This window comes from Protopterus annectens, chromosome 8.part0, assembly GCF_019279795.1.
Source record: "Protopterus annectens isolate FY-2018-M chromosome 8.part0, PAN1.0, whole genome shotgun sequence".
Lineage (NCBI taxonomy): Eukaryota > Metazoa > Chordata > Ceratodontiformes > Protopteridae > Protopterus > Protopterus annectens.
In genome coordinates, this window is record NC_056741.1 from 393,451,472 (window position 1) to 393,477,907 (window position 26,436).

General features: G+C 42.2%; 1 protein-coding gene across 1 annotated transcript in view; it reads right to left on the reverse strand.

The window, feature by feature from the left end:
- Positions 1–25,345, reverse strand: part of BOLA1 (bolA family member 1) — a 67,834-nt gene extending 42,489 nt beyond the window's left edge. Inside the window, exon 1 of the mRNA XM_044079907.1 lies at positions 25,095–25,345. The gene's annotated coding sequence lies outside the window, so the exon portion shown is untranslated. The remainder of the gene's footprint in view (positions 1–25,094) is intronic.
- Between the last annotated feature and the right edge of the window lie 1,091 nt (positions 25,346–26,436).

The following is a 26,436-nucleotide window of genomic DNA, read 5'->3' on the forward strand; positions in this document are numbered from 1 at the left end:
ATAGGTTCATGTGTGTATAACAGGCTAACAAGGACAATGGCATCAGTCAGCCTACTCACGCATCCCTAATCTGTGAAAAGGTCCGATACCAGTGATGTGTCACCAAGGTTTCGGGAGCTAACACATCTGCAAGCTGTGGTGATGGAGATGACAGACCCACCTACAAATTTCCTATGTCCATTACACACATTTGTCCTACACCAGTTATAATTATCTTGTTCTGCATCCCACTGTGTTAACTTGCACACGATGTGTGTTATAGCAGACGTGTGCTTCACATGCATGGACAGCCAGTTACATATAGGGTGTAGTGTCTGGGTTACATATCTGTCTCTCCAGCATGCATTATTTATACCACAGTGAATGTGTAGGCGAGTAGAACAGGTCATACATGTGTTAGCCCGGTTTTGGATAAGTGGGAGGCACACAGTGGTATCTGACATCTACCTGTATGGCAGCCATACCCATCCCCTTCCAAAGCATGTAGGAGACAAGACTACACATGTATAGTCTTGACACGATCTGAATAGGATATGTTAACTACAATATGTATTGCTTTACCATAGAATCTGTGTGGCTGCTACAGTTATAAGACATGCCAGTGTAGTGACATAGCAAAGGTGCCATTGCACGCAATGATAGGTGTGAGGAGTGCCAAATACAGTATAACAATGAGAGTCTGGGATTTACACGCCATACCTTTCTGTATAGGTTGTACAAAACTGAATGGATCCCTACATTGTACCGACCAGTGAAATTCAAAGGCTACATTACTTTCTGTCTCTAAGTCCACGAGTAATGGCTCAACTTTGTGTGGTGTGCAGACACTACTATATTTCCCAGGGGTGGATGACTTCCTAAAGGATAGTAACTGTGCAGTCCTTGGCATTTACTATTTGTCAGTGGCTCTGACAACAACTGAATGGGTCTCTCATGCCATCCTGGATAACTGTTGGTTCTGTACGAGATTCAGTGACAGCTCCTAATTAGCAATCACCTGCCAATGTAGCTAGTCAGAGGTCACTGACAGTGGCCGTGACTGCAAAGAAGGGAATAGCTAGAAGGGGTACTCCATTAATGATGTCTGAAGGAAGCCACTGGTGACAGGCGTCATTGTAGCATTGGACTACCAAATGCTATCTTCCCAGATTATGACTGACTATCAGACACTTGGCTATCCACCAGTTGACATACTGCTTTGTAAATAACCTACACAGTTTTCAACAAGGCCTGGTGGCCTAATAATGTCAAACACCTTGCCAGGCCATGGTAGGTGGAGTCATATTCCCCTCACCCATTGCATAGTTTAACACTCAGTGAGGTTCACTGGCTAGGGTAGGTAGACATGGCCTGCCCTTGAGCAAAACAAACTGTGTTTGTTCCTGTGTCAGTAGGTGTACAACATTGTTACTGATCGTATCCAAACTAACTCATTTCATGGCTATACATATCAGACGACAGAGATCTGGAGACACTGCTTGGCACTGCATGCTAGCTGTCCTCTGTGCAACTAAGTATTGCAGTTACTTCCATCATGTTCCAAGAAAATAGTCATCCAAGGTGTCTGTACAGAGCACAGGCAAACGATGGAGGGAAGGGTAATATGTATACTCTGTGAAGGTAAGGTGGGGGGGTTTACACAGGTATTCTTCAGCTGGACACTACTCCAAGTGATGTGTACTAAAAGGACCAACTACCTTGTGAAGAATGCGGAAAGCAGGGCAGTCCCCCAAATTGCTGGTGCCTGGCTAATGAATACCATGGTCTGATACTTTTTGTCATCACAAGCAAAATGTTAATATGGAACTCATGATGAGAAGCAGGACACAGCCAATTTGTTCATCCATATAGTTGTCCCATGTCATGAAAGGCTCTGTAGGCTTCACATACTCTTCTCCAGATAGATGCCTCGATTAGCAACTCGAGCAATCATTTGGCTTTTGCATGAATTATGCCTTCTGTTCCAAGGTTGGTGGTATGTCACTAGGGAAATCAACAAATGGTGATTAGGAGCACAGCTGCAGCATCACAATATAATGTGCAATGTTTTGTGACACAGATGTCCAAGCTTGCTGAAACAAACAGCACAGTGGTGGTGATCCATGTTAGGTGACAATGTTACAGCAATTCATGCATCCTGCCCTTCAACAGCTTAATGGTGGATATCTGCATGCCATGGCTGAGAGGCCTACTGCAGAGGACTGGCCACCTATTATCAAAGTGTGTCCACCTGCCACATCTCCCAGGTATGTCACAGTACAGTTATGCACCCGGAAAATATGACTGTGTTCCCACATTATGTCACACAACCAGTTTGCTGTCTGGTTGCTTGACAGGCACTGTATGCTTGCAAGGCCAACATAATGTCAGCGAAGTTGAACAAGACTTCTGTGCATGCATGGACATCCACAGACATCCACATCTTCACTGCAAGGGCTGCCTACAAACACTGTGCTTCAGGCTGACAACCCCAAGGGTGTGGCAGCATGACCCTAACTTTGCTGGACTTGGCACAGTGTCACATGTGTAGCTACAGTACTGCAACCGAGCCTAATAACAGGATTATTGTCAATCCAAGAGCCACATGGCTGGCAAAGCATTGTATGGCACACTGTCAGGTGCTGTGTTACCTTAGGGGATCTACATAAAGGTGACATGTTACATTTAACCATGTCATGATACTGCCTAACGTTGGCATGCTGTGACATATACAAAAGCATGCCTATATTGCTAATGGCACTATCAATGACTGCTGATGACATGTGGAAAATGTCCCCACCCCTCTACTCCTATGCCACACAAACAATGTGTGGCAGATGTGACTATTTCAAACCTTGATTCCATGCTGTCTCAAACAACAGTCAGTACATATGGCAATGAGCGTTTTCCCAACATGCACAGCTCACCTACGATGATGGCTCAATACACATGGAAAATGAGATGTCAATAATTGCCTTAGCGTGTGGTGTCATTGTAAGGAGATCCACTACATGTCCACCTGGGATAACTTGCTCAACAGACGTCAATGCTTTGCCAGAGATGGTCTTCATGTCTCACCCCTGGGATGTTGAGTACTGGTGAAAGCTGCTGACACCCCACAGTGCATCTTATACTCACTGTCTGGAGAGAAAACTTTCCAATAAGAATACAAACTTCATACATCACAGTTATGCTGCTGCACTCTGGGAATGGCAACACTAAACCCCACGTTGTGAAAGGTGTCCCCACCTTGGAATATGCATATATTTGTGCAGTGAAAGACACCTGGTTCAATGCTGTGGACATCACCACAGCCATAACAGACTACACGTCCTTCCACATGTTCAGACCTCAAACTGACAGTGTGCAAGGTAATGCACGTGACGTATACATAATTATTATGGACAGATACACATCCAGATTTGGTGAAACACTGATTTCCCAGAGACACTGCAGGTGCTATTCACTGCTGGAAGGGCACATAATTAAGCCACTGCCAGTTACAGGAGCAGCTCTATGAATCCAGACACCTGATGTGCTCATTTGAATGTACTTGTGTCTATCAAGATATATCAGTACACCATGGTTTGAGTTGACATCAAGTAATCACCACCAGTGGTGGTTAGTCGTGCTGAAGCTCACTTGCCCAAAGGTTAGTCCACGTCCTTAACTACAATGCCCTGGACCAGTGGTGTGACATCCCACAAGAGTGAGCCAATGTAGTGCATCATATATTTACCAATATGGGTGACCACTGTAGCCCCTCACTGTGAGATCCTCCCTGGTGAAATATGACCACAGATCAGTCTCACTTAAATCATCCACCTTGCAGAAAATACAGAAATATACTTCAACAAAGCAATTTATTACTTTCTATGGGATGATTTACATAGCTTGACTGCACCAACCCCTCAGATGGGACAGGCAAGTATGCAGAGCTGTACACCCATGCTTTATATAAACAACAGTACAACTACACAGACTCGGCTGTACCGGACAGGAGGAAAACAAGCTCCTCATGGCACAGCAAACCTGCTTGGTGGGCAACCAGCCATTAGCAGGCTGTACAATAAGAGGTGAACACTGCTGTGTGACAGTTAGGGAGATGGTGCCCCCCCAAAAATCGAGGCGCACACCCTCCTCAGCTGAAACAATCACATACTTTTTTCGTGACGTCATGCATAAATAGTATGTGACAAAACTTGTTTGCATGCACGTGCGTGCCACTCAGCGATGCTTACTGAATCTCAATATGTTTGCATCCATGTACCGCCAAGCTCAGACGGGGAAAAAAATGCATAGGCTTTATTGAATTCTCCCTCAAGTCTGTTAAAAAAAAAAATTACCTGAGGATTCATCTACAGAGTGCCTCCCATTCCCACCAACCATTACAGCCACTTTGATAACTGTGTACACCCATTATTGTTATGAGGAAATAAATGACATGCACTTTATTGGTAACTTTAGATGAACCACATGAATTTACATAAAGGTTACTAGGATCGTACCATACAATGCATCTATGTCCATCCTCCCTGGTTAAGATCTGACCATAAAGAGGTCACTTTTGAAGTCACCATCTCCCCTTACCTCCCTCTAGCTAGGGTCAAACAAAAAAACTTCTCCAAAGCTGATTACAACCTCCTGAGGGAACAGCTTCACATACCCCCTCCCCCACTGTAGGAACTGGCACCAATGTCCAAATCTACATCAAAGTACTATACAAGCATTTACATAGATGTACTGAATCAGGAATACCTGACAAGAAAAAAATTATCGTCCGCAAGGAAGAGTAAACTTGTCTGGTGGACATCTGCAATAAACAAACTATATAGCAAAATGAAAAAAAGTACTGTCTATGACCAAGAAGGAGCAGGTGCCCAATTGGAAGCAATCTCTCCTTACCCTAACAAGCAAATAAGAGCACTAGTGAAATCCTCTAAAGCCAACTTAGAGTCCAAATTGGCCACATCTACTAGAGACAACCATAAGGCCTTCTTCACACATGTCCAAAATCTCAAAGGAAGCACCCAGATCTGTGGCAGTCAAGGACACCACATACACAAATGCTATATTTATGGCCAATCTACTTGCTGACAGATTCTGCGAAAACTTCTCCCCTCTGTCCCCCCATCAGTAAATCAGGACATAGCTAGTACCTACCCTCTACCCCTTATCTCTAGGGAACAGGTAATCACTGCCCTCTCAAAGGCAAAAAGTACAGCCTTCATGGCACCCAATAACATCCCTGGCTGCATCCTACATGAACTCAGGCATGAAACATAGACTGGGAGCACTACTCAAGCTCCAACACCCTCGCCCAACGGTTCCTAGAATTTATAAACTCAAATGCTATGGAACAACTGGTCACCACTCCCACAAGAGGGGATCATCACCAACATGGGGACTCTATGTTCCATACCAGAGGTATACCCCTCATTGGTAAGATCTGACCATAAATTAATCTCACTGGACATCCATATCCCATCCCCACCCCCAGCCAAGGAAACCATGGTGAAGAACTTCACAAAAGCAAACTTCACACTTCTCAAAACCAAGGTAGAATCCTTCAAAGCCCCCGGGCCAGTGGAAAATACGGCCCAAGCCACAGAATCCTTTACAAATGCATTCTATGGACACCTACAGGAATGCATGGATTGTGTGATCCCAAATAAAACCAAGACTCACTAGACCCCAGCCATAAATAAGCTATACAACAGGAGGAAGCTACTACATGATAGCAAAATCCCAAAAAGGGAAGGCACCTCTGATCAGTACTAGCTAGAAACTACGATCCCTCTTAAAGTCATCCAAGGCCAGCTTCGAAAGAAAAATTGCACAAGACGCGAAAGATAATCACAAGGCCTTCTTTAGTTATGTCAGGAACCTGGGTGGCAACTCCCAGATATGCTCTGAGTTAGTGCAAAATGACAAAAAATACACTGAACCTACAGACATTGCCAACATCCTGGCAGTCCTGGCAGACAGGTTCAGTGCAAACTTCTCCCCCCCAAAAGAGCAAATGTCTATCCTGACATCACAGATGCACAGGTGAGAGCTGCCCTCTCCAAACCAAAAAACACAGCATCAATTGGACCGGACAGTGTCCCGGGCTGCGTCTTACACGAGCTCCAAGAAGAACTGAACCCTCACATAAAGTCACTGTTCGATCTCAGCCTTACTACAGGATATGTACCCAAGGAGTGGCGTACAGCAACAGTGGTCCCACTCCACAAAAGTGGTGCCACAACGGACCCCGGAAACTATCGCCCTATAAGCCTGACTAGCCTGGTCTGCAAAGCTGCAAAGCTATGGAGCGTATCACCATGGAACTCATAAACAAAGACATTGGGAACCTCCAAACACTGGATCCTACCCAAGTTGGCTTTGTTAAGGGCAGAACTTGCCTCTTCAACCTGGTCGACTTCTTTGAAACAATCACCAAGGCCATAGATGAAGGGAAGGTAGTCCACACAGCCTACCTGGACCTCGCAAAAGCCTTCGACACAATACCCCACTCGGGCATCATAAATAAGCTCCCCAGCTTAAATATCAACCCCTATGTCACAAGATGGGTTGCAAACTGGCTCAGGGATAGAATCCACATGGTCAGAATTACAGGTGCCATGTCAGACTAAACCAGTTACAAATGGCATCCCACAAGGCTCAGTCCTGGGACCTCTCTTGTTCGGTATATATTTCTCTGAGGTACAGGCTAACACGGGAGAACTATGGCTGACCAAGTTCGCAGATGACAAACTGGGTGCCATAATCGACTTGCCGACTGACACAACCATCCTCCAAAAGGGTCTCACAGAGACGGATAACTGGTGCCAGAGCCATGGCCTAAAGCTAAATGCCAAAAAGTGCATAGTCATCCCCTTTGGGAAAAACAAAGTGCCCACAGATTACCACATAGGTGGTAATTCATTAAGTACGGAAGAAGTAATTAGGGATTTTGGGACCCAAGTAGATAGCAATCTCTCCTTTGACAATCATGTTGCCAAAGTGGTTAGAAAGACCTTCTATATAGCCCACCTTATCATGAAAGGATTCACATCTAGATCAAGAGAGGTCATTGTGCCCCTCTACTCATCAGGCCGTAATTGAATACAATGCCCCATTTGGGATGTACCTTACCCGACACCTGCAGCAACTGGAAAGACCCCAAAAGTACCTCACCAAGGGGATCAAGGGACTCAAACAGATGCCCTACACAGTTAGGCTAAAGAAACTCCAGCTCTACTCGGTTGCTTACCGTTCTGCAGGGCCATGGAAGGGATTATTAGGAAATTAATGGTTAAGTTGTTTGCCTTACAAACACAAGGTACAGGGTTTGAATCTCACAGGGGAAAACTGGCTAGGCTTAAAATGTCTCGCAAGGGCAGTTAGCCTAGTACTAATCTATGACGCCACACAGTTTGGCTTTGTTAAGGGGAGGTCATGTCTATTAAATCTGGATAACTTCTTTGAGACAAGTCACCAAAGCCATGGACGAGGAGAAGACTGTGCACATCGCCTACCTTGACCTGGCCAAAGCCTTCGACACTATTCCCCACTCAGGCATAGTAGATAAACTCTCTTAACTAGGCATCAATCCATATGTTACCAGATGGGTAGCAAACTGGCTCACTGATAGAACCCAACTAATAAAAATAGAGGAAGCCACCTAAAGCAGTCCAGGGATTGGTCTTGGGGCCTCTGTTATTCGGGATATACTTCTCTGAGGTGCAAGCCAAAACCAGTGCAAGCTGGGCACAGTCATCAGTTCCCCAAGTGATGTGGACGTCTTCCAAGAGGGTCTCACCCAAACAAATGAGTGGTGCCAGAAACATGGCCGTCCTCCAAGAGGGTCTCACCCAAACAAATGAGTGGTGCCAGAAACATGGCCTCAAGCTGAATGCCAAAAAATGCATCATCATCCCCTTTGGGGAGAATGACATCCCCATACCCCTTTGGGGAGAATGTTATTAATGTGATAATATATTGGGATGTCAATGTCCTAATTACACAATCAGCAGTGAGGAATTTGGGCACCCAGGTTGATAGCAACCTGACTTTTGACCACCATGTTGCTTCCATTGTACGGAAAGCTTTCAACACGGCACACCTCATAAGGAAGGGTATTTCATCCATGGACAAAGAGGTTATAACATCCCTATATTCTTCCCTTATAAAGGCCAATTATTGAGTACAACGCCCCCTTCGGTATGTACCTTGCAAAGCATAAGCAGCAGCTGGAAAGACCACAGAGGTTCCTCACCAGGAGAATCCAGGGCCTCAAACATCTACCCTACACAAGACAGGCTAAAAGCCATATCCCTCTACTCACTACAGACTCCTCAGAGGTGACCACTGTTTGGTAAAGCAATCTCAGACCCCGCCTTGATGGGACTGCTGCATATCCGCAAGTCAAGCTCCACTCGAGCAACCCATACACGTGACGTCAACCTGGTCGGTGATATCAATAGGACTTGTTGGCGGGATAGATTTGTGTCCCAAAGACTCCCTCTCCATGTCGAGCAGAGTACCTCATTATCCCTTGTTAAGCACAACCTGGACAACTGGATGGGAAACAGAAAATACACCCCTGGGATTTTACCCGTGTCCCAGATGGACAGGGGTTTGGGTGCTGACTAGTCTAAATATGGGCTAAACTCTTGGCTAGGCTTATAAGGGCATCAGGGCCAATAGCCTAGTAACCTCCTATGATCCTATGTGCATCTACGTGTAGCTCAGTTTACAGGGAAAAGTATTTATGAAAGCATGAAATATTAACCATCAGATAACATATATTAAGTTATTATGAACAATCTATGCAGAAGAAAAAGCCATCAGAATAATTCCACATTAAAGAGAACGATTAATAATGCAGAGGTTTCTGTTGGCACACAACTTTGCATTTCAGTATTTCATTGCTACCCGTGAAGAATACATTGCCTATGTTACATTAAAAATTGGTGTGCAGTTGGTATTACCATAACATTTCCCGAACTAGATCAGTTATGCCGTAGGGGAATGTCTGGCAAAGAAGGACAACAGGTTCATAGTTGCTAGGCATGCAGTCCAAGAGGCTATTAAGGAGCCTAGACCAGATTCCCAATGTCACACAGTAAATAAATGAAGATGGAAATATTCAAACCCTGCACCCTTGCCACAGTAGAGCAGACTGCAGAGTAGCTGGAGGGGGTGGCTGTAGTAGGTTGGGGAGGTAAGTGGAGCAGACTGCAGAGTAGCTGGAGGGGTGGCACAGTAGGTGGCTGTAGCAGATGTGGGTCTGGGAGGTAAGTAGGTTAAGTGAAGTGAGAGTGTTAGAAGGAGAGTGAGGTAAATAGTAAGAGCAAGGAGAAATGTGGATTATGAAAGGCATTATAGTGGGGAGTAGAGTGTGGTGGGTGAATGTATGAGGAGTAGTTATGGCAGCAGAGTGTGTAAGTGGAGTGTGCGTGGAAGAGTTTGGGGTGGTGCAACTGAAGTAGGGGTGGAGTGGTGGAGTAGAGGTGTGATGTAGGTGTGAAGGATGAGGCTAGATTTAAGTAAAAGGGGTGGAGATAGGGACAGAGGTAATCACCTTTTAGAGGGCATGCTAACCTGGGCATCAATGGTGGCTGAGTTGCAATTTTGAAATAAAAATGTGTTTTTAATTTGGATAATATGGCAATGGATTAGGTCTTAGTAAAGGAAAGTGAGATCAAAGTTGGTGCAAGAATTGAGAGAGATTGTATTGCATTGTTTTGAGTATATCCCTGGTCATTTGAATGATAAACTGTCAGTCAAGACAAACTTTCAGCTTCATGGGTTCCATAGGTTGGCATCAAGAACTCAGGCAAGTCACACCACAGTGCCCAAGGTGATATAGGAGACTGGATACAATTGAATTGGATGTACAGCAATAGTGGTCTGAAGGCCCTTAAAGTTTTTAAGAATTTTGTTCTGGCTTTGCCTGTGGGGGAGAGGACTGGTATGTACAGATGGTGGTCAGGTACTTGGTGCAGAAATGGAAATCAGTTGATGCAGTACATAGTATTAGGGTTCATTTGGCAGCATTGGGGGTGATGGCTAAGTTATCAGACCTTAAGGATGTGGCAAAGTCTTGGCTGATTTTGTGCACGTTAAAAAGGTGGAATGCAGCCTAAGTTGAGTGAGAATATGTTACCTTTGGGCAGCCATATGTTGCCACTGCTGTTACAAGGTTTGACAGTGTTGCTTATTCTTATTTGGACGATGTTTTATGGATTACTCTATCAATTTTTATATGTGAGGGCATTTCGGGTAAGTGAATCGGGTAAGTGAAATGTTAGTCAATTTACACTGGCAAGAGCCAAAAATTATGCCACCAGGTTAAAAAGATCAAAGACCGATCAGGAAGGAAAATGTAGACAGGTGGTGTTACTGAGGAATGAGGGGCATTTCATTTGTTATGTGGCATGAGGTGTGTGGGAAACAGAAGGTCTGGTGTTTCATGGTGGCTTTGGAAAGCAAACAGATGCTCAGGTATATGTTAGTTGGATTAGGAGAGCTTTGTAGGTGCAGGGGATTACTGGGGGCAATTATGCCTCTCATTCCCTTTGGATAGGGTAACCGATCGGACACAAGAAAGCAGTTGGATTACACTAGGTAGGACATGTATGGAATCGTAACCGATGGTATGATGGCTGATGGTATTAATGTTGTCTTCTTGGTTTTAGGTAAGAAGTTATTAGTCATAATTGGACACTTTGATTGTTTACTGGACAGATAGAAAAGCAGCGGCGAGACCTGATGGAAAAAAAAACTGGGGGCTGGATTCAGTGCAGTGGCACATCCAATGGTGCTCTCATGGAAACAGGAGATGGGAGTCTATTGCTATCACCTTTGGAGGAGGTAAGCAAGCAATATGCAACTCATGGCACAGTGATTCAAACCAGACCAGCCTACATGGCAGAGGTGTTGGCCTTTCTTTCTTTCCTTTTTTTTTGTTAGATTACACACCGTTTCCTTGCACAGTCAAGTGAGTGGTGTTACGTTGCTTAGCAACTGTGGTTTCAATAGTGAGCATTGGGGGTGCTGCTAATGGTGGTTGGTGCACGGTCTAACATACTGGCCTGTTTAGTAAATGAGTTATAATTTCATTTATAAATAGTATAAATTACATAGGTTAACATTCTACCATGCTACCAAAGGGGAATTGTTTGATTTTAATGATGATGATGTTGTAGTGTTTAATAAATCTGACTTAAAAAATTCTTCAATGTGTTGCTAATTCTTTTGGGTCTCTGAAGTAGTGGCTAAAAGTGACAAATTTATTCACAGTTAAATAATAAACACACTGCCAGGATTCAACACAGCAAGGAAATCAAGGGTCACATCCAAATAACATGGGACAAATGAGGATACTCCCGTTTACTACAATCCATTACTTTGCTTTACACCAAAACAACTAGGTAGTTACTAGGCATGCAGTCCAGGGGGACACCTAAGAAGCCTAGCCCAGACTTCCAGTTACTCCAAAGCACTGTCGGGCTAAATGATTTGTTCAAGGACAAAGCAGGGCATAAATATGAGGCAAAATCAGAGATGTTCTGCAAAACCGGAGACAGAGATAAGAGCAGACTATTCTATATTACTTAAAAGTTGACAGAGAGGCAGGTTTTCACAACATGTATTTTATAAACACATAGCTATGAAACTCACTGACAAACTGCAATCCTCAGTGACTGACCACCAAAAAATAGAAGAATGCCTGGCACTTGGTGTGGAGGATTAAGAACTGCCATTCTGAAGGTACAGGGTTTAAGTCTGTGTGAATTCACTTAACTAGACAGTGCCCTAAGTGTTACACACACACACACACACACACACACACACACACACACACACACACACACACACCTAACACCCATGTTACACTAACCTCCGTCTTCTTTCATTGGACCATAATGCAATGCAGTACAAAAAGTTATCTCCAGGCTTTTCATAATGGTCTGGTTCTGTGTGCCCTTAATTCTACGTATGCACACTATGCATTAAAGTCAAAGAGCAAAACAGGAATCCATCTGTGCACTTATCATGGAGAAAAGAAGCAAAAAGGAAATTAATCTCTGGGTCCCTCAGCCAGCACTAGGCTCTAGGTAGCTTCCTAAGTCACCTTGTGCTAGATCTGGCTCTGGTAGAGAATGGCAGGCCACCTTCATACTAAGATGAAGGAGAAAGCATACTCTTGAGGCAAACTCGTGATGGTGGAGTGCCAACTCAGCAAGTGTCCCAGTGTGTCTCACTGACTTGTGCCACACTGTAATGCCATGGTAGTTTATTGTAAATTACTTTAAGTGCTTTGATATTTTTCCATGTAGAAAATTATCACTACTACTGCTACACCACACCATCCAAAATTTATGACACACTCGTGTATCACATGACATGCAACTTCATATAGGCAGCAAGTCTGTATATATGTTGGGGTTCCTCAAAGGTTTTCCATACCTGAAATATTTAAAGGAACAATTTATAGAAATAATTTGATCATGTTTTTGACACAGGTCATGTTGCATGGCAGCTTTACTTGAAGACACAGCCAAAGGAGCGTCTCTCTCTCTCTCTGCAACGCTTTAGACAGTCTTTGTTTTGCTTCTTTAGTCGGTCTTTATTTTGCTGTAAGAGTACATGTCAATCTCAGTTGCTAGTCTTCCTGGTGGTTCTTGGTTTGGCCACCTGACCAATAACAGTGTTACATTCCAAAAATTCCCATGACTTGTGTGTGTATTCTGACTCCAACCTGTAAATGAGATAGTTTGGGGCAATTACTACCATAATAATATTTCTGTCTCATCTGATTGCTCTCCAGTAACCCCTTAACTTTGCACTGCTTTTCACATATCTGTAATTTGTTCCCCCAACTGTTAAGATGACTTAAAGGCTCCTATACCCACACCCATCTGACCCATTTGATCACCACTTAGAGGGCTCAGAACTGGACCAATCATCTCACAGGCCAAGCCCAAATAGTATACCAGTCAAGAATAGCTAGGACCAACCCTGAACAAGGCAAGAGTCAGAAGTCTCATTAGTTACCTGCATGGAGTGAACTCCCTTCTATTGAGGTGAGATTTGGGTGGTAGGGAGTTGGACAGGTGTATTTTATGACTGGTTACCCATCCCCTCCTCTAGTGACCTATCACCTGCAGCAGCTTCCTTGAGCTCTACGATAACTGCAAGTTCTGGGGAGCATGCTTGCTTCTGAACATGACTCCCTGGGCACAGCAGGTGCACTGCTCAGCAAGGCTTATGCTCATGGTACCAATACCTAATGCTCCCTCTAGCTGTCACCGAAGAAGGAATGCAGAACCGCATCCCTCCCCCCAGGATGGGGGGGGGGGTGATGATGGACCCTCACTACCATCCTCTCCAGCTTGACCCTTCTAGTGTCAGCGCTGCTTATCGAATACAGATGCTCTGGGTTACAGTCAGGGCTTCACCCTATCACCCTATGCCCCCTAGACTGGCAAAGTTATAATGATTTTCAATCTTTTCTTCATTAGCAGTTGAGTTGGTGAAACATGGAGTCACTACAGTAAACTACTTCTTTTCTCAAAACTGCAAGATTACAAATCTCATTGTATTTTTTGCACATTCTTTCTTGATTTTTCAGTGTTTGTATAGCTCTCTCCACTTACTTGTCCATCTGACTGTAGATAGTGAGAACTGGTCATTTCATGCATGAATTTCCACTCAAGCCCAAATATTTTGAATTCTTTATTTTTTACTGTGATGGACCAATGACATTAAGTACCCCCCATCTTCAGAATACAGACTAACTTTAATGCTCTCATCATGCCTTTACATGTTCTACTTTACCAACATCAGTGGCTCAAAAGGTAGTGTGCTTGCCTTTGATGCTGGCTGATCTATTCTCATGCTAGGTTCTTCAATTACTTTTAAAATACTGACAACAGTTCATCAAAAAGATGCACGTGGCAGCATGTACTATGCTGTCATCGAGGTGAGGAAGAAGCTGAAATTTCATCAGGTTATCAGTTAGGTACAGCAGATTTGCTATAAATAGTCTCAAAAGGAAGAGGGGTTTTGTGGTAAATCAAGTTTTACCCTAAATGTGAATGCTGCTGAATACCGGTCAGATTTAACCTGTGATGTTGTGTTGAGCAGAGGGGACTATTTTGGTGAGAGAAAGCTGCAGTATTTTACTACCACTATTAGGTAATGTGTTTCTTTGCTGTTGGGAGATTTCAACCCTCTCCTTCAAAATTTGACATTTTTTTTTAAATTAAGGAAATCATCCTGACCTGCCAGTGACCTGATCCATGGTACTACTCCCCTGCCAAACATCTTGATTGTGTTGTGGGGATTGCATTGAATTCCTCTGTGTTGGCACTGGTTACTTTCCATGTTCCAAAGTGCTTCCGTAATATCTTCTATAGTTTTGGCTCCAAAAGCTAGCTATACTTTACAGACAGTTGGACACTAATCTAACGTGGAGGCTTTTATGTTTTGGCATTCTTATTACGAGGAGGAAAGAACATCACCTTCTTCCTGTTGTAGGAGAGAAATCCAGGTCAGTAAATATCTGTGCTTAACCATGCATCCACCTTTCATCTGTTTTCCAAAGGTAAGTTTTAAAGCAAACCACAATTTGCCTGGGGTTTCTCTGGTTACCTGGTCCCACGGAAGTGCGATGGGCCCATTCAATCCTAATGGTGTTCTCAGGTTGGTGTTCTCAGGTAGGTCAGTCTATCTGGAAAGCAGCTGAACAATTAATTGTGCACAGTGTTTTCCCTGTGCACCTTCCAGAACTCTGCTAAATAACAGGTTCTTTATTCTTGATCTGTCTTGTTAGTCATGGAGAACTTTCTCTAACACATCCAGCCTGGCTTCAGAAGGTTTGGCCCTCAGGGGTGATTGCTTGGTTTCTTGGATGTTGTCCTGGATGCCATCTGGTTGGTTATGGAGCACCAATTTGACATCTCAGTACCTAAATTTGCCAGTCATGAATTTCTCCAGGATCAAGTTAATTTTCTTAATTTCTCCCAGGAACTCTCAAGAGTGTGACCTGGGTTTCTTCCCCTGATTCAGCTATTGTGGCAATTCTGGAGGTAATGGTATACTGTGCTATACTAGTATATCCAGAAAAGGGACATGTTATTTTTAGTTTTGGTAACTTTTCTTCATATGGTTCCAACTGCTGCACTTAGTTTCCCTGTCAATTTATAGGCTGGCCGATTTTGATTTAATATTGTTTTCCTACATATTACATTCTGATGAGGAAAGGGAGGATTGCTTTACGCTTTACTGAGCCATACAGGAAGTCCTCAAAACTTCTGCTTCTTTAATCTCTCACAGTGAAACCATGTATTTTTTCCACTCTTTTGGCATAATCCCTCTGTATACAATTCATTACTTCTAATCTCTCTGCATGTCTAAATACCTCAAAGAAAGGAGGTATTATAAAGCTTAAAAACACTAACACATGCAGTACCAATGCACACCTTGAGGAATACATGAGTATTGGCTTTAAATTAAATTAATAATTAATGGCAGTATATTTTTAAAAAGTTATGATACCTGCATCCAGGTGCCAAAATAAACACCTCAAACTAGTGTCAAAGATAATAACTTCAAAGCATGATAACTTAAAAACAGCAGGAAATTTTATCTAGCTAACAAATCTTTATACTCTTGCTTAGCACACTTCCATATAAACAACCAAATTATGAATCCATAGATACAGCAGCTTAGACTGAAGGATGTCACTTCACTCAGAATTCCATTGTCCACAATAGTTATAGGAGAATTAATAGATCTATACAAATTCTACCGTTCACAGCTCCTAACAGACTGTATGTTTTTTAGTTAACACTGTCCCTATAACCACCAACTGTCCATTACATCCATTGTATATATATATTTTTTTTAATTATAACACTGCTTTTCTTACTTGCAGAGAGAAAATGCAGTATAATGATGATCAGAGGTGGTTGTAGAGGCAAATTCACCTGAGGACACGCAAAGCTTTGCTTCAAGCTAAAATTGTTGCAGCAGACACAGAGGTTATATTTTAACAGTCATGAGGTGGTACAAAATGTGTCCAGCAACAAAAATGGGTTCACTGGAAGAACCATATGTATGCAAGTCTAAAATCCTAAACAATAAATAAGGCACATACATCTATGAGCTTTTTGCTGATCGTCAAGCCACCCCTTACTGGACTTTCGGCCCATTTGTTTCCCTGTACTGGGTTCCCACAGCACATACACATTTGCCATCAGGAAGGGCCACCATCATGACAGCCAAGGAGGTGATTGGTGCTCACAATGGCATCATGGCAATGAAGGCATTTCTATTATGGCCATAGTCTCTACAGTTAGTGGGTGACATGTGACCAGCATTTCCCTGTGAAGCCAATATACCTTCCACATGCAATTGCTGAGATGAAGGCTACAACATTCATGGCCTGGTGAGCCAAACACATTCCTCTTCAGTCACTTTATGCTGTGCCACCCCTTCTCCAAACGGTTGAGAGAACCTACAACTCAAATTGTCCCTCCCAAGGATGGGATGCCATCTTCCCTGCATGCCACTGCCAACAAATGCCCAAACTGCTACTACAATCCAGGTTTCTGGGGTCAAACTTTGGTCTTTAAATCTGATAAGTGCCTACAAGCATGCAAGCTTGTTTTTTTTTTTTTTAGTTTTTTTTAATAGAAAACTTGATAAATTTGTATTTTAGTTTTTATTGGAGCACTTCTGTTTCTTCCAACACCTGAAAAAAAAATTCTTAGTAAAATAATAAGTTTTCAAGATGTTATCACAGCGTCATAATTTTGTTTGTGTCTTTAATTCTCTAAATAAACAGAGTTGGCAAACGAGATTAAGTATCTGAGTCTTACAAGTGCCACTAAACATGTTGAAAGAAAAGAACTGCTTGCCTCAGAATTTATTCAAAAGTTGAAAAAAAAAAAAAAAGATAATTCACTAAGTCCTGAATAAAATGAAAGTGTTCCTAGAAAAAAGTAAAACATGATTTTATTCAGTATCTCCTGAGGTATAGAGAAGTGTGGTATTATTTATATTTATTTATTTCAGTCTGATAACCAGGGAAGTCAACTCAGCCAAGAAGAGCCCGTTTTCAGTGGAAGCACAGGGAGAAGAGCTCCAATGACAATTACAGACATGCAAATCTATACAATCATTTTTATAGTCAGAGAAATACAGCATAAAATAGAATGCGATAAACTGGTACAGGGAAATACCGAATAGTGAGATACAGGTGTTTTTTTTCTTTCTCGCTAATATTTGGTAGTGGATTTTTACGTACCAAGTTACCAGCCCTGACGCACGAAGGCACACCCATTCACGCATGCCTCCACACAGAAAACGATCCAGCTGAGAATCGAACGGGACAACGTCTTGCTGTGAGGCGACAACGCTACCGCAGCACCACTACCGCGCAATTTTTTTTTTTTTTTAAATACAGGTTAGAATACAGTTCCACATAAGAGAATTAAGGTAAGGTGCAGTAGGAGACTTCTCCTGGAGACTGTTAGAGAACTGAAGTTCCAAATTCTGAATGAACCCACAGATATTGCCAACATTCTGGCTGACAGGTTCAGTGCAAATTTCTCCCCTCCCTCCAAATACTTATCCCAGCTGAATGTAATCTCCCTGTCATCTCAGATGTCCAAGTGAGAACCGCCCTTAACAAAGCTAAAAACACAGCATCAATGGGACCTGACGGTATCCCGGGTTGCGTGCTACGTGAACTCCAAGAGGAGCTAAACCCGCACATAAAAATGCTATTTAACCTTAGCCTTACTACAGGATATGTACCTGAACACTGGCGTACAGCAACAGTGGTCCCACTCCACAAAGGGGGTACCTCTACAGACCCTGGGAACTACCGCCCCATAAGCTTAACCAGCCTGGTCTGCAAAGCTATGGAACTCATAAACAGAGACATTGGGGACCTACAGACACTTGACCCCACCCAGTTCGGCTTTGTAAAGGACAGATCCTGCCTTTTGAACCTGGTTGACTTTTTCGAAACAGTCACTAGAGCCATTGATGAGGGCAAAGCAGTCCATACAGCCTACCTGGACTTGGCTAAGGCCTTCGACACAATACCCCACTCAGGCATCATAGATAAGCTCAACAGCTTAAACGTAAACCCTTATGTCAATAGATGGGTTGCAAACTGGCTAAAGGACAGAACCCATAAAGTTAAAATCGCTGGAGCAATGTCAGACTCAAAGCCAGTCACAAGTGGTGTCCCACGGGGATCTGTCCTGGGACCCCTCTTGTTCGGCATTTATTTCTCAGATGTTAAAGCAAACATGGGAGAGTTGTGGCTGACAAAGTTCGCAGATGACTGCAAACTAGGCGCCATAGTCGATACACCAGCGGACACATACATCCTACAAAAAGGCCTCACAGAAACAGACAACTGGTGCTGGAGTCATGGCCTTAAACTAAAATGCCAAAAAATATATGGTCATCCCCTTTGGGAAAAACAAAGTACCCACAAATTATCACATAGACAGCAACCCACTGAGTACGGAAAAAGTAATCAGAGACCTAGGGACCCAAGTCGACAGCGACCTCTCATTTGACACCCACGTTGCCAAAGTGGTTAGAAAAACATTCTACCTTGCACACCTTATCATGAAGGGATTCGCATCCAGATCCAAGGATGTCATTGTACCCCTATACTCCTCCCTCATCAGACCCATGATTGAGTACAATGCCCCATTTGGTATGTACCTCACCCAGCATTTGCAACAGCTGGAGAGACCACAAAAGTACCTCACCAAGAGGATCAAGGGTCTCCAACATATGTCTTATTCTGCCAGACTAAAGAAACTCCAGCTCTATTCAGTAGCATACCACCTGCTCAGAGGTGATCTCTGCCTGACGTACAAGGCCATGTCCAATCAGGAACTGATGGACATGCTCCACCTCAAAAAATCCAAATCCATCAGGTCCACGAGAGCTACAGACTTAAACCTCGGCACAAGTATGAATAGGACATGCTGGAGGGATAGATTCATAACCCAGAGGCTTCCCATGCTCTGGAACAAGATCCCAGTTCATATTAGGCAAAGCCCCTCACTGACTCTCTTCAAGAGAAATCTTGATGAGTGGATGGGAGATCGTAAGTTTACCCCAGGGGTCACATCTGTGTCACTACTAGACAGGGGCACAGTAAACTAATTCTATTATATAAGGGGACCTTCATTGTGTCACTACTAGACAGAGGCATAGTATTCTAAATCTATTCTGTGCATTTTTTGCACCATTTCATGGGGTGGCGAAAGCCACATCACTATGGCTAGGCTTACAAATGCCCCAGGGCAAATAGCCTAGTACTAAACTATGAATCATTACATTCAATACCAGCAATCAAACCCTGGACACAAACAACACACACAACTAATTTCAGGACACATTCCACTAAATTATACATGGACCATACAAAATGACTATCAAGCTACTTCGTGAAACATCAACAATTTAAACAAACTTTGCACTGGTAAACTAAAGAAAGATTTAGCTAATACTATGTCAATCACTTACAATGCAGAAGCAATTGACATTAAAATCTCAAACCAAACAAAGCACTTGGCATCAGACAAAATACTAGTTGGTAAAAATGCAACTCCTCTTTCAAATTTTAAAGCATTCCAGAAAGGAGATCATCTGCCTAAGCACTGACACAATGACAAGTCCATAAAACACACACTACTCCTATAGCATAATCACTCTTTTAAAAAGTTTTTCATATTTCAGTGATGCACAAAGATCAGCATGGAGTCGTCTAAAGAAAACAAAATCAATATAAAACAACTGTACAACCTTTGTAGTTACTGTATAAACCCAACCTTCCATACAGAATATTAAACAGTGAAAAGACGGGATTAATTTAGACAGACATCTTTTTTGCACTTAAGAAGCATGGGATTACTGCAGGCATTAATATCCATCAACACCACAATACATACCGATTTGTCCTTTACAATAAGACCAAGCCTCTTCATTTCAGGCTATTTTGTAATTACTTGACATACAAAGAAAGGCTATCCAACAATATCATGTTTGTTTTGTCCATATAACCTAAGTCCAAACATGACAAAGAGTATAAAACTGAACTGGTACCACATATTCCAATGCAGTACAACAAAAACAGATTCTGCACAAGCAGATCCTAAACCAATCAAGTGTTGAAGAGACTTGTTTTATACACAATGTGCCGTGAATATCTGACTGTTACAGGACAGCAATAACAGCCCCATCACAATGTAAACAAGTCTCTACAGCACTCTGCATCTTGGCAACAAAATTGTGTCAGTGACCCACTGGGAAGGCTGCAGTTATCTCACAGACATCCACATAATGGCTGCAGTCCTCAACAGTATGCTACAGCACATGGAATGGCATATACCATGCTTCAATACTGCACCAATGTATGTATCAAGGTCCTTCAAGTGCCCCAAATCAAGGTACATACACAAAAAAAAAAAAAAAAAAAAAGCATGTCTCGATCAAATGTTGGCTCACCTGCAGTGGCGATGGCATTGTCATGTTTGCCAGTGACATCCTGGAAGTGTGCATGTCACACACATTGGGCATTATGTGAGATGGGTGTTTATCCATGGAAAAATATTACGGAACCATCTTGTCAGCAAAGATTATACAATAATGTAATCAGATACACACACATATGAGAACATAGTGCAGAACATCAAAATGGATTTGGAAAAATTAGGGAACAAGAGAAACACAATGTAACAATAAAGATGGTTTCCGATGGAAGTGTTCAAGTCAGCTATGTAATAAAGATATCGTTCTGTAGAACACAGGATGATTATCTCAATCTGCCATCTCCCACAAAGCAGTAGGGGATAAATATAATAGTGTACATAGCCAAACAGGGGCTCTGAATGAAAGTGTCGCTTAATGCAAGAGGTAAGGTACACAAGCACCTCCAGTAGAGACACATAGTCCAGTCCATGCAAACAGATGTCCCTACTACATCTCACATTGCACAGCATGCTGCGACACAGCTCACAATAAGATGAGAGGACCAGCCAAAATGTCACAGGACATTTATGGCATATCACACATTGAGGGATCTACTGTAAAATGTTGCATAGTCCTTAATCAATATGTAAAAACTTAAATTACAATAGCTACAGCAAACCAAGTCATAGTCTTAAAAACTACTGCACAAAACAAAACACTAGAAACAGTCTCTTTTGCTGGGGAGGGCTCTTCCTCCACATTACTTCACAGGTCATACAGCCTTGGAAATTTTTAAAACAGAAAAAAATAGCACCTGTAACAAAGCAAGCCCTAATGTACTAGGACATCTTTACTGTCTAACAGACAGCTTAGATAAGTTATGTTTTAAGATCTAGAAAACATAGCAGTCAGTAATGCTCTTTACAATAGACATTGCATAAGACAACTCTATAATGACATTGGGTTACCAAGCAAGGATGCCAGATCAGCATGCATAAAGTGATTTATTAGAAAGAACACCTCACACCACTCAAGGTCTACAACATATGCTGAAAGTCTACACTAGATATCAGACAGGGCAGCTGCAAAAAACATACATGCACTGCAACAGCAGCAGCAAGGACCCACAGTACATGTACTGCAGTGAACACTGCAACAGCAGCAGCAAGGACCCACAGTACATGTACTGCAGTGAACACTGCAACAGCAGCAGCAAGGACCCACAGTACATGTACTGCAGTGAACACACTAGGAGTAGTATCTTGAAGAGTTAGCCATGCACTAGTCTGAGTAAATGCACCAAGCAGACAATGCACAGCAGAGAGCTGTCCTACAGCTAACCTGAATACATATGTTGTACTGTCAATCAGTGTACCTATGACCCACAGCACCCCCGGTGAGGACAGGATGCAAAGCAATGTCTACATAAGGAACATCACAGGACAGGCAAATGTCACTGCTGGACAGCCAACTGTTTAAGGAGTGTTACTACTTCATTGTACCATATGTGTTTCTCTAACTGATGCCTATTTTCCCAAAAGTCTGTCTAATCATGGACTACCTACTCAAAACCATCTTCCCCAAGAAATCAAATAAATAAAGCAATCTTAAGAGCAGAAGGAGGGTGTACAGAGATCTATAACCCTACAAAATGTTGTGAGGAGCTTTGACCCCCACTTAAAAAGTTGATCAGAAAAATTACAACTAGGCTGAACAAGCTTCAGGAAAACAGTCAATAAAGCACACCCCATTTGCTGGGACTGATAAGTGGATCATAAGGTCCCTACATCTCCAAAATTTATACTCTTTCAAAACACATCCCCATACAACATAAATGAGATGGTAGCTCAGAGGGACCCAACATATGTAGCCCAGTGACTGGTAGCTCAGTCAAAGTAGTGGACATGGTACACGCTATCATGATATTTAGCATGTTAAAATTGTGTACATCTCATTCAGCCCCCTCACACTGTCAAAAGATAATACTCCTATGAGAAGATACCCCAACAATTAAATAAATATGTGGCAAAATTCCATCCACCTACACCATCACCATGTACTGCCTCACAATATGCATACAAACATCCAAGTATTAACCTGGATCACGTCAGTGAGCTAGGTACTGTCACTAGTCTGAGCACAACATTACCAGATACAATGTCCCACCAACAGGAATCCTCTGCAAAGCCTGCCCTCTACACTCTCAACCACAAGCTGTAGGTATAGTACTGCAATGCAATGATGTCCAGTAACTACTTAACGTACAGGAGCAGTAGGATTCACTACTGAGTTACCTGCATCTCTAAATACACTGTAAACATCCAATATTAATGAAGAGATGAACATATACACAGCGTGTGTGTGTCTGTATTCCAGTGTGCAGCAATTAAATAAACTTAATGGAAATACCATTCTTTATACGATCACAAGTTAGTCTCAGGATATATATATGGTAAAGGAGCAGGGGAGTGCCTGTTTAAGCTCGGAGGGCACCAACTTTCTGAAGAGAATAATGTGCAACTGTAATGAACTGTATACTAAGTTCGTAAGTTCAAAGCTGTCATACTTCATGCTATGCCCCTATTCAGTACTACAGCAATCTCAAGAGTCAATATTAAAAAAAAAGCTTTAAAGTTGGAACTGCAAGTTTTGGAATAACTGTTATTGTATGAATCACAATTTTTTGTCAGGAGTTTCTTATACAGGTTTGCTACTGCACACACGACATATCTGGTACAAACAGGTATAGGTACGTGTCAATGGATACATGTTGAGCTGCATAAGCATCACTCAATGTACCACCAGCAGTGGTCACAGGATGTAGCTGCCACTAAAGTAGGATACATCATAGCTACATGTACAACAAAGATTACATGTGTAAGTATACACAGTGCTGAATGAAACAGGATATGTACTGACAAAAGTCCCACCTCATACCGATCCTAACACCCTTGAGTATAACTTTCTAGGACTGCCACCAGCAAAGGAAGTCGAAGTATGTTACATGCACTCAAAGGGCTTTATGAACCAAACTATTTATATGTGGCACACTGCATAACTGGACAAATACGCACAACATCCAGTTCCATTATATTACATCTCACATTATACAATGACCGCCATTAATATTCCAAAACGTATACACTGATTGGCCAGCGTGCCTGTTGTAAAATCCCACATACCAACGTAAAAAGGTCCGGTCGCCCAGACCTTTTCCGTTGGTATAAAGTGTCCAAACACTTTTTTTTTTTTTTTTTAATAAATAAAATACACGGAGCAACAGAGACTCTTTTCTCCGTTGTTTCCGTTTCAAATGTACTGGGTATGCACAGGAACGAAAGTCCCACACGCATGCGCAGTACATCAACACAAGGAAGCAATATGGAGGAAAAACAGTAATATGCCGTTATACAAAGACATTAATTATACAAAGGCATTATTTAAGAAAAGTAAGCATTTTGGCGACATTTTACTTTACTGGCTCACCAGATGCGCAGATGCAAACGCCGCCCAAACCCCGCCCCAGCTGGTTGACACGCCGCTGTTCTCATAAATAACCAACACAACACAAAGGAAGGATAAATGTAGATATTGGCATGCTATGCATGATGCATACAATGAATGTAGATGAACAGCTGAGTTAGGCAGCCTTTACTAAGGAACGTTATGATGAACTTGTTTTAATAATTGTTAGTAAACCTGTTGGAAATGCTGCTCAACTACAATCACTGTATGCATGACGTCAGTGGCCAATATGCAAAGCATGCCAATCATGCCTTATTTCATATTTACTTAAATATGAACAGCAATAACAGACTCCGTGATTGCGGTATAGTGAAATTTACCCACGGATGGCTTTATTTAATCACGCCAACCGCGGGTAAATCTTCAATACACCACATCACGTCTCGGTTACTGCTCAGTTAATATACCTTAAGCCATCCTAGATCACATATGTTCAATTTAATCACATATGTTCAATTTAATGCCATCATGTGATGCGAAGGGAAACGCACAATAAAACTTCTTAACTGACTAACATAAACAGATCATATAATGAATGGATGACATGTTACTTAGTAGACAGGCAAAACATATTGCATATTCACTATACCTTACATAAAACACACTGACACTGTTTGTTTGTGTCTTTCGGCTTTTCCCGGTTAGGGGTCGCCACAGCGGAACTCCGGTCCGCTAATGATTGGCAGTAGAGTTTTTATGTGCTGGCTTGCCGGGCCTAACACACAACCTTCAACGAAGGAACGCTCGTTCAAGCATGTCGTCACACAGAAGACGCTGTAACTGAGAATCGAATGGGCAACGTCTAACTGTGAGGCGACAACGCTACCGCAGCACCACCACCGCATAATTGGAAAAAAAAAAACTTTTCCCATGCACTATCCATAATACGATCATATTCAGCTCAAATCCTCAACGCAAGCAAAAGGTCGCCTGTCTAATATTAAACTAGCTACCTATAATGCAGGCATCACAAGTAACCCCTCCACCCCCATTTTCTTTTATTATTATCGTTACATTTTCAGTCACTCGCCAAGCACATAAACTGGTTACCAACTCCCTTTTTCTCCAATACATGTGTATACCTGTCAACGGCAATTACGCCATAAAATCCAAATATGTCCAACAAACCCGATAAATTTCTGTCAACGAACACTCGCGAAATGAGAAATGTTGGTAAAGCACGCAAACAAGGAAAGACGTAGGTGTGCGACTTATTTTCTGATCACGTGTTTGAATTTACGATATAATTTTTGCGACTATGGCAGTCTCCGATTTAACTTAATTGTTTTTCTTTGCTGTCTTGAAGAGCAAAATACGTTAATACTAACAGTAGCTGTATAAGCTAGTTCGCATTTTTTTATTATTAGAATGTGAAAAACAAATCAGAGATGGCCATTGCCTTGTTATTTTTAATAGTTTGGCTTAAGGGACCATCGGTTGATTAGTTGTATTGTTTTGGTTACTGCATAGTGCTGAAATCGTGCGTACGTCATTACTGGACGTGATTATGTAAAACAAGTCTGATTACATACCTCTCAACTTCTAAGCGCAAAAAATCTGGTCAGAACGTTAAACTATCCGAGACAAAGGCCCATAAATAGAGACAAATTTTAAATATTGCACTTACAAATTTAGAAAATTGCTAGAATAAACCTATTGTGTTAGTATGTATCTTCTGAAGGGTATGGAGTGGGAAACTAAAATGTTTGTCATTATTTAGTGACTGGTTTTGAGTGATTTGCCAGAAAACCAAACATTTTATGAGGAACGGACCCAAAAATATGTGACAAAAATCAAGACAGTTTAAGAGATATGTCTGATTATCATTATATTGATTCTTCTTACAAATTGAGGTGCTTGACCGTCAGCGTTGCTTTACTACGTGCATACCCTGTCCAGATTTTGAACCTCATACTTTTGGTCTGTTCCTCGTACAATTTGTGCTTTTCTGGCAAATCACTTACGGTTGAACTGTCTAAGTTATGACCTGCGTACGAGTTTCAGACTTTATATCCTTCAGAAAAAAATGCATGCGATCACAAATTCTATTATTCTAACAACTTTCTACGTTTATAAGGGCAATATTTAAAATCTGCCTCTATTTTTGGCCCTTTATTGGACCCCCATTATTTTAGGCTTTGTACGGATTTATTGCGCTAAGAGGTTGATGGGTATATGTGGAGCACCCCCATATATACAAATAAGATCTGCTTGAGATTGGCTAAAAGGCTGAGAAACAGTAGTACGCACGCTTTCGTCCAGTTTTAGTGTTTGAAGTCGAGATAAACTTGCTACTGAATACTGAACGCACACTAGAACAAAATCTTTGTATGCTTTGCACATCGTAGTTCCCGCCTTGCTCCAGGCGATTCTTAGTATTATTTCCCACTTCCCAGAGAACGTAATGATTACGATATCATTATA